Consider the following 9,064-nt stretch of genomic DNA (forward strand, 5'->3'; position numbering starts at 1 on the left):
GGGTACCATCCGGATGATCGACACACCACCCGGATCCCTCCGTCCTGATATCCCTCTACAGAAATGTCAGGATCAGAGCCCAAACCTGCAGAAGAAATAAATGAACTTGTGATAATCCTACAATGCCCAGTAATGAGCCAAAAGTTTTATTATACCATTATCAAAAGCCATTTCCTATCAAACTAATAACACTGGTCTACAATTTTTGAGAAGTCGTCTGCTTCAGAGATAAAATGTGCTATTTATTATGTATTTTGAGGTGCTGAATTCAAATATGACAATTAAAACAACTGATTGGCTACTGTTTCTAAGTTATTTAAGTTTTTACATTTTATGTCTATGTATATTGTGTAGATAGTAGAGTTTTAATCATAAATTGTAAACCTAGGTCTTTTCATGTGTTTATAGTTGTTTACATGATAATATTTTACCTGTCCTGTTTATGTAACACCTTAAAAATCAGCAAAAGGGTTATCTAACTAAAATTTATTATGAAACAAAAGGCAAAAAACTATTATATACATAGTTTAGTCCTATTCAGTGTCTACTCGGCGCTTCTTGGCTTGTCTCTTGTATTCATTAAATGGAGCATCTCTTGTCACTGTCCAGCAATAGTCTGCAAGCATTGATGGGCTCCATTTGCCCTGATAGCATTTCTCCATTGTTGCAATGTCCTGGTGAAATCGCTCGCCATGCTCGTCGCTCACTGCTCCGCAGTTCGGTGGAAAAAAATCTAGATGAGAGTGCAAAAAATGTCTCTTTAGTGACATGTTGCAACCAAGGCTTTTGTATGCCTTGAGGCGGTTTTCCACCAACAACCTGTAGTTGTCTGCCTTGTTGTTTCTGAGAAAATTTATTGCCACTAACTGGAAGGCTTTCCATGCCGTCTTTTCCTTGCCATGCAGTACATGGTCAAATGCATCATCTCGAAGAAGTTCACGAATCTGAGGACCAACAAAGACACCTTCCTTTATCTTAGCTTCACTTAACCTTGGAAATTTTCAACGGAGGTACTTGAAAGCTGCTTGTGTTTTGTCAATGGCCTTGACAAAGTTCTTCATCAGACCCAGCTTGATGTGTAAGGGTGGTAACAAAATCTTCCTTGATTCAACAAGCGATGGATGGTGAACACTTTTCCTCCCAGGCTCCAATGACTGTCGGAGTGTCCAATCTTTCTTGATGTAGTGGGAATCTCTTGCACGACCATCCCATTCGCAGAGAAAACAGCAGTACTTTGTGTATCCAGTCTGCAGACCAAGCAAGAGAGCAACAACCTTCAAATCACCACAAAGCTGCCACTGATGTTGGTCATAGTTTATGCACCTCAAAAGTTGTTTCACTTTGTCATAGGTTTCCTTCATACGGACTGCATAACCAACTGGAATTGATGGCAAAACATTGCCATTATGCAGTAAAACAGCTTTAAGACTCGTCTTCGATGAATCAATGAACAGTCTCCACTCATCTGGATCATGAACGATGTTGAGGGCTGCCATCACACCATCGATGTTGTTTCAGGCTACAAGATCACCTTCCATGAAGAAGAATGGGACAAGATCCTTTTGACGGTCACGGAACATGGAAACCCTAACATCACCTGCCAGGAGATTCCACTGCTGTAGTCTGGAGCCCAACAGCTCTGCCTTACTCTTGGAAGGTTCCAAATCCCTGACAAGGTCATTCAGTTCACCTTGTGTTATGAGGTGTGGTTCAGAGGAGGAGGATGGGAGAAAATGTGGGTCCTGTGACATTGATGGTTCAGGATCAGAAGTTTCATCCTCTTCCTCTTCCTCGTCTGACTCAAGTGAGAATGATTCTGGTGCATCAGGAACCGGCAGTCCTTCTCCGTGGGGTACTGGGCGTATAGCTGATGGAATGTTTGGATAATGCACAGTCCACTTTTTCTTCTTTGACACACCTTTCCCAACTGGAGGCACCATGCAGAAGTAACAATTGCTGGTATGATCTGTTGGCTCTCTCCAAATCATTGGCACTGCAGAAGGCATAGATTTCCTTTTCCTGTTCAACCGTTGGTGAAGATTTGTTGCACAAGTGTTGCAGCATATGTGTGGGGCCCACCTCTTGTCCTGATCTCCAATTTTGCAGCCAAAATAAAGGTGATAGGCTTTCTTAACCATAGTGGTTATACTGCGATTTGTGATGCAAAAGTCACTTCACCACAAACATAGCAGAAGTTATCTGCACTGTTCACACAAATACAAGGCATCTCTGCTCACTTTGGCTAAACAGAAATGTGTCCCTTTGCAAAATCAAACACTGACAAATAAGAGAGCACGACACTGTATGATTTCTAGAGCTGATATAGGGCAATTTGTTCAGCAGAGTGATGTAAGCTTCGTTATGATTGCATCATCCATGACTTCTAGGAATAACATGATGCAATTCATACCATGTATGACGCAATACCAGCTTCAGATTGCATCATTCATTGTTTTGCCTAAAAAGCAAGTACTGTCCAAACCCAGTCATAGATTTATTTATAGATCCAGTCAAAGATGTATTTTAGTCATTTCTGGTTTAAATTGAGATCCCTTCCCTTTATAACTCACTTATCCTCTGCTATTCCCAAGTCAAGGGTCGTATATACTGACCCAATAGCATATCTTGAAAACTAGAGGCAATCAACAATTTTAAGCATCATTTTCGTTCTCAGTGACCCAGAATTAGTATAGTTGTACTACATTTATTTCAGAAGCATTTTGCCTGTAGAACAGTGTAATCGAATGTGAGTCCACAAGTGTGGTTAGTCAGTTAATCTGGCCAGATTCATATTTGATATACAGTAAAATTAATGTTAATGTCAGGGCTTCTCTATACACAAACTTCCTCCAGTTTAGTTAGACTTGTTTAGTTAATCAAGTGTCAATCCCTGTGCGGACACTCTTAAATCAAGAAGGAATTGACTCAGTTAAATCAATATAAGCCATTTCCAAACGTATTTAAGTGTCCACACAAAGGTTTGCACTAGTTCATCGAAACCAGTGCATGTGTATGTGTAGACAAGCCTTAAATTAATTTACAAATAAAAAAACCTTTGTATAGAAGAGTTCAGGTTGATTGGCAGGGCCTTGTACCCTTCCAGAGCGCAGAAGTCGGTAGCAGAAAGCTGGTACCTCTGAAAGCCAGGAAATACACGCAGCAAAACAGAAACACAAACACTAGATAACAAGGAATTGCAGGGTTAAGGTAACACCTCCCACAGCAGATCACACTTGTTTTTTTTTATTACTGATGAGATAAACTGAAATAAAATTAGCTTAATCTGAAACAAGAGTCTTGTACCTTAACCAAAGTTATGAATTCAAACAGATTTCATAATTGCAGTTTCATTCTTAGACTGTTTGGAAATTTCACACAGACCGTCCTAGAGAGAGAAGCAACTTACAAGGAGAGACAGAAAAGGGACGGGTGTCTGGAGCCTTCCCACTCTGATTCTTGACCAAAAAAGCACAGTCTACTAAGTCCTCTCCCAGAAGGTGTGTGTCTCACAAGGTTTTGGCCGAGAGACTCGTGTAAAATGTCCAAGAGCCACAGATAAGAATTGAGGTAAAAGAGCCTAAGGTGGAAATCATATATAAACACACACACACCCACACCCCGGTGCATCTGTGGCTGTTCCTTTTCAACAGTACTTGTCAATTTAGTTTTTTTCCTACTGGAAGAGTGGAACAGCTGTCCACCGACCTTAGTTGAGGACTAGCAGGTAAACAAAGGAAAAAGTTAGTGAACACTTGCAGCATTCTCAGTAGGACATCTCCAAGACAGGGGGCCAATTCCACTTCCAAGTATAAAAAAAAAAGTTGCCAAACTCTTCAGTTAGTTCTGCCAGACCCAGAGGGAGACAGCCATACCAGAGGGGAGGTGAAGATCTTTGCCTCGAGGGCTGAAACTCACAGGTCTGTTTTACTCACTGCAGCAAGAAGATAACCACAAGAAGGATACCAGCCTATTTGAAGAACTGGGTGCTTACTACTTGCTCAGCTCAGGGCAGCATGATGACATTAATGCCAAATTAGCAGTGTCTGTTGTAAATGCATAGGGTTTGTTGCCTGTCAACCATTTGGTACAGAAGAAATCTGTATGTTTGATGCTCATTTTGTTCTTGCTTTTTGCAAAGTATTTGCTATGCTGAGGTAATCAGTGATGAGATGCTAAAATCTTAACAACCGGTTCCTTCCCTTGTGTTTCCCTGATTTGGATTCCAGCATCGCTCTGCCTGGATTCCCACTGCCTTCCCTGTGTTGGGAGTTGCTGTAGTGACTGGTGGAGGGATTAATTTGAGCAGACTGGCAGAGCTGTCACTGCAATATGAGGAGAGGTGCATGTATCTTGAGGGATCAAGTATGTCTCATTTCAGTGCTGAGTTCTGTAGGCTGTGTCAGTAAAACTGCACAGAGGTGTCTACTTGCCATGGGGACTGTCAGCAGTCTGGTGCTCGCTCCACCTGACCTAAACCTCATGTCACAGTTACAAAACTAGCTACACCTGTTCCCTTGCCGGTTTCTCTGGCAGCACATTCAGGGGTAGGGTGACCAGATCACAGGGATGAAATATCGGGACACGGGGGGGAGGGGCGGAGCAAAAAAAATGGCGGCAGAGCAAAAAAAAAAAAAACAGTTTTGCAGGGGCCGGGGGCATTAGCAGGACCCAGCCGCGCCGCCGGATCGCACACAGCGCCCCAGCCGCGCGCACTGCATTCCCCGCGGAGCCTCCCACCCCGGGCACATGAGATTCGTCCCACCGCAGGCGGGGAGCCCCGCGCCTCTCCCGCTCAGCTGCACTCCAGCAGCTCCTTCCCGGCAGGGCAAGATGCTGGAGCGCAGCCGAGCGGGAGAGGCGCAGGATTCCCCAGCAGCGTCGGGGAAGTTTATCGGTTCGGGGGACCCTGGCCGGCTCCTCGCGCCAGCCGCCCCGCCTGGGACAGATCTCGCCCCCGCAGCCCCTCTCCACCACATGTCTCCGGCGGGCAGCCCACACCCCCGGGCCACGCCGCTCACCCGGGCCCTGCCTGCTCCGCGCTGCCCCTGGACCCACCATGCTGCCCCGTGGACTGCAGGGCTGGAGCAGCCTCCGCGCTGCACTGCAGCGCTCCCGGCCCCAGCCAGCCATGGCCCGTGTGCCCAGGCTGCTGCACAGGGGCGTCTCCTCCCCAGGTTCGGCTTGGGATCCAATGGGGCAGTGAGGGGGCGGGGCTGGGGGCAGGGATTTGGTGAGGGATCCAATGGGGGAAGGAAGGGGCGGAGTCGGGCCGGGGGGCAAGAGCCCCTCCGGGCTCCGCCTGTGCACGGGAGCGGAGGGCAAAATTGTTTGTTTGTCCAGTGTCCCGACCGAACATTGGTCGGGACGCGGGACAAACAAGCAAATATCGGGACAGTCCCGATAAAATCGGGACGTCTGGTCACCCTATTCAGGGGTCAGGTCTTCTGCCTTTACCTGTCCTTGCGGGGGGTGGGGGTGGGGGTGGATTCTGTATATGAAACACGGTTACTCTGTGGGTGCCAGACGTGAGCCAAAATCAATCCTAACCAGTGACATCAGTTTGGGGAGGTTCAGAGTGTGCACAAAAGAGTTGTACTTACCACCTGTTAATATCACCTGCTGCAGAGTCCAATAAGTCACAGCAATTTTCAAGACAATCTGAGTATGGGTCTGGGTTTTAGAACCCTCAGAAAAAACAGCCGTTAACCATAAACTAGGATAAACTTTAACCAGAGCAGAGCTACTGCCCCACTATAATGAGAAAACCAAGTTTCATGTCACAATGAACCCTCTGACTCCACTTATTACCCTCTTGAAGACATCAAAGTATCAGAACAAGTTACTGACCTGCCACCTGCAGTTCCAATAAAGCTTTTTCAGAAGAGACACTGGACTGAAAAAAACACTTGTACTGCCCCTCGTCTGACAGTCGGATATCGCGTATTCTCAGGGAAACGCTCCCATTGGTGATGTCATCTTTCAAGAGCTCAGTTCTTCCTTGATATTCCAGCATCTGCTCTCCATACTGATCCTGCCCACCACGGTACAGGTGCACAACTGGAGAGAACCAGAATCGGAACCACCTCACCTCCATGTTCTCAGCACGCATCCTGGGGGAGAGGTGGCAGGGCAGGACGGCTTCCCCACCTAGCGAGGCAGTGATTGGATAGTCAGGTCCAGTCACTGTGAACTGTGCTGCAAAATGTACAATAAAAAGTGGAAATTAAATCGGCCCGGGGCTGCAGGTGGCATTAATTCAGCAGTAAGACACACACTAAGAGAGCACCCTGCATTAGAAGTGAACACCCCATACCCATGCAGTGCCCTAGACATGTCTACGAGTGCAGAGAGACACAGGCTTGGGGTAACTGCACCTTTGACTCCCTCTGTGGTCTGCTCAAGGAATGGCCCCTTAGGTCTCAGGCCTCCAGCCATCACCTCTCCCTGGGCAGGGACCCATGTCCCACTCCCTCCACACTGGAGTTTCAGGCTTGCAGCCTCCCTGAAATTCACTATGTTTTTTCCAGCAGGCCTAACCAAAGGCCAGAATCTGTGCTTTGCTTTCTCTCCCAGGGCTACGAACAGCATGTGCCAGCGGTTACCAGCAACCCAATAGTTCTTTCAAAGCAGAAAACATTGAAGGACAAAAGCCTGACAGAGAAAACTCACGATAAACCAATAAGAGGTCTGAACACAATACATTTATACCAAAGGATTCTCATCTGGCACATGGGACCAGGGCCAGCTCCAGACCCCAGCGCGCCAAGCAGGCGCATGGGGCGGCATTGTCCGGGCAGGGCGGCATTTGGCTCCGGCGGACCTTCCGCAGTCATGCCTGCGGGAGGTCCACCGGAGCCCGGGACGAGCGGACCTGCCGCAGGCATGACTGCGGAGGGTCCCCTCTTCCCGCGGCTCTGCTTGAGCTCCCGCAGGCATGACTGCGGCAGGCGCGCTGCTCCCGCGGCTCGGACGGAGCTCCCGCAGGCATGCCTGCGGATGCTCCACCGGAGCCACGAACCAGCGCACCCGCCGCAGACACTTCTGCCCTGGCCGCGGGACCGGGGAAGGGCGGCGCAGCACGCCGCCCTGCTTGGGGCGCCGTAATTTATAGAGCCGCCCCTGCATGGGACTCTCTGATAGGTTCCAAAGTCCTTCAAACCTTCTCTAAGGGTTTGTCCTCTTGTCCTAGGGTGGCACTTCTCTGCAGCTGTTACCTGTTACCTGTCCCAGCAGTAATTACCCTCCATGGGTTGTATCTCCGGAGGAGATGGAGTAACCCTCCCCAATGGAGTAGATTACAATCCTGAGCCCACAGAGGTGCATATAACATGTATAGGTACCATTTATACAGGGGAAACAAAAAGACCATTCATAAAATTAATTCAATAATCCCCAAAATACAACATGTGGTTGCAATACCTATCACACAGAGTACACGTGTGTGTGTTATACACTGTCATACATCAGAAGCAGGAAGCCTGCTAAACAACCAGTGGGGCCCCTGGACGATCGAAATACAAAAGGAGCGCTTAAAGACGATAAAGTCATTGCGGAGAAACTAAATGGATTCTTTGCTTCAGTCTTCATGGCTGAGGAGGTTAGGGAGATTCCCAAACTTGAGCTGGCTTTTGTAGGTGACAAATCTGAGGAACTGTCACAGATTAAAGTGTCACTAGAGGAGGTTTTGGAATTAATTGATAAACTCAACATTAACAAGTTACTGGGACCAGATGGCATTCACCCAAGAGTTCTGAAAGAACTCAAATGTGAAGTTGCGGAACTATTAACTAAGGTTTGTAACCTGTCCTTTAAATCGGCTTCGGTACCCAATGACTGGAAGTTAGCTAATGTGACACCAATATTTAAAAAGGGCTCTAGGGGTGATCCCGGCAATTACAGACCGGTAAGTCTAACGTCGGTACTGGGCAAATTAGTCGAAACAATAGTTAAGAATAAAATTATCAGACACATAGAAAAACATAAACTGTTGAGCAATAGTCAACATGGTTTCTGTAAAGGGAAATCGTGTCTTACTAATCTATTAGAGTTCTTTGAAGGGGTCAACAAACATGTGGACAAGGGGGATCCGGTGGACATAGTGTACTTAGATTTCCAGAAAGCCTTTGACAAGGTCCCTCATCAAAGGCTCTTACGTAAATTAAGCTGTCATGGGATAAAAGGGAAGGTCCTTTCATGGATTGAGAACTGGTTAAAGGACAGGGAACAAAGGGTAGCAATTAATGGTAAATTCTCAGAATGTAGAGGGGTAACTAGTGGTGTTCACCAAGGATCAGTTCTAGGACCAATCCTATTCAATTTATTCATAAATGATCTGGAGAAAGGGGTAAACAGTGAGGTGGCAAAGTTTGCAGATGATACTAAACTACTCAAGATAGTTAAGACCAAAGCAGATTGTGAAGAACTTCAAAAAGATCTCACAAAACTAAGTGATTGGGCAACAAAATGGCAAATGAAATTTAATGTGGATAAATGTAAAGTAATGCATATTGGAAAGAATAACCCCAACTATACATACAATATGATGGGGGCTAATTTAGCTACAACGGGTCAGGAAAAAGATCTTGGAGTCATCGTGGATAGTTCTCTGAAGATGTCCACGCAGTGTGCAGAGGCGGTCAAAAAAGCAAACAGGATGTTAGGAATAATTAAAAAGGGGATAGAGAATAAGACTGAGAATATATTATTGCCCTTATATAAATCCATGGTACGCCCACATCTCGAATACAGTGTACAGATGTGGTCTCCTCACCTCAAAAAAGATATTCTAGCACTAGAAAAGGTTCAGAAAAGGGCAACTAAAATGATTAGGGGGTTGGAGAGGGTCCCATATGAGGAAAGATTAAAGAGGCTAGGACTCTTCAGCTTGGAAAAGAGAAGACTTAGGGTACATCTTCACTACCCGCCATATCGGCGGGTAGCAATCGATTTCTCGGGGATCGATATATCGCGTCTCATCTAGACGCGATATATCGATCCCCGAACGCGCTCCTGTCGACTCCGTAACTCCACCAACCCGAACAGCGGTAGCGGAGTCGACATGGAG

This window comes from Mauremys mutica, chromosome 12 (genome assembly GCF_020497125.1).
Source record: "Mauremys mutica isolate MM-2020 ecotype Southern chromosome 12, ASM2049712v1, whole genome shotgun sequence".
Taxonomy (NCBI): domain Eukaryota; kingdom Metazoa; phylum Chordata; order Testudines; family Geoemydidae; genus Mauremys; species Mauremys mutica.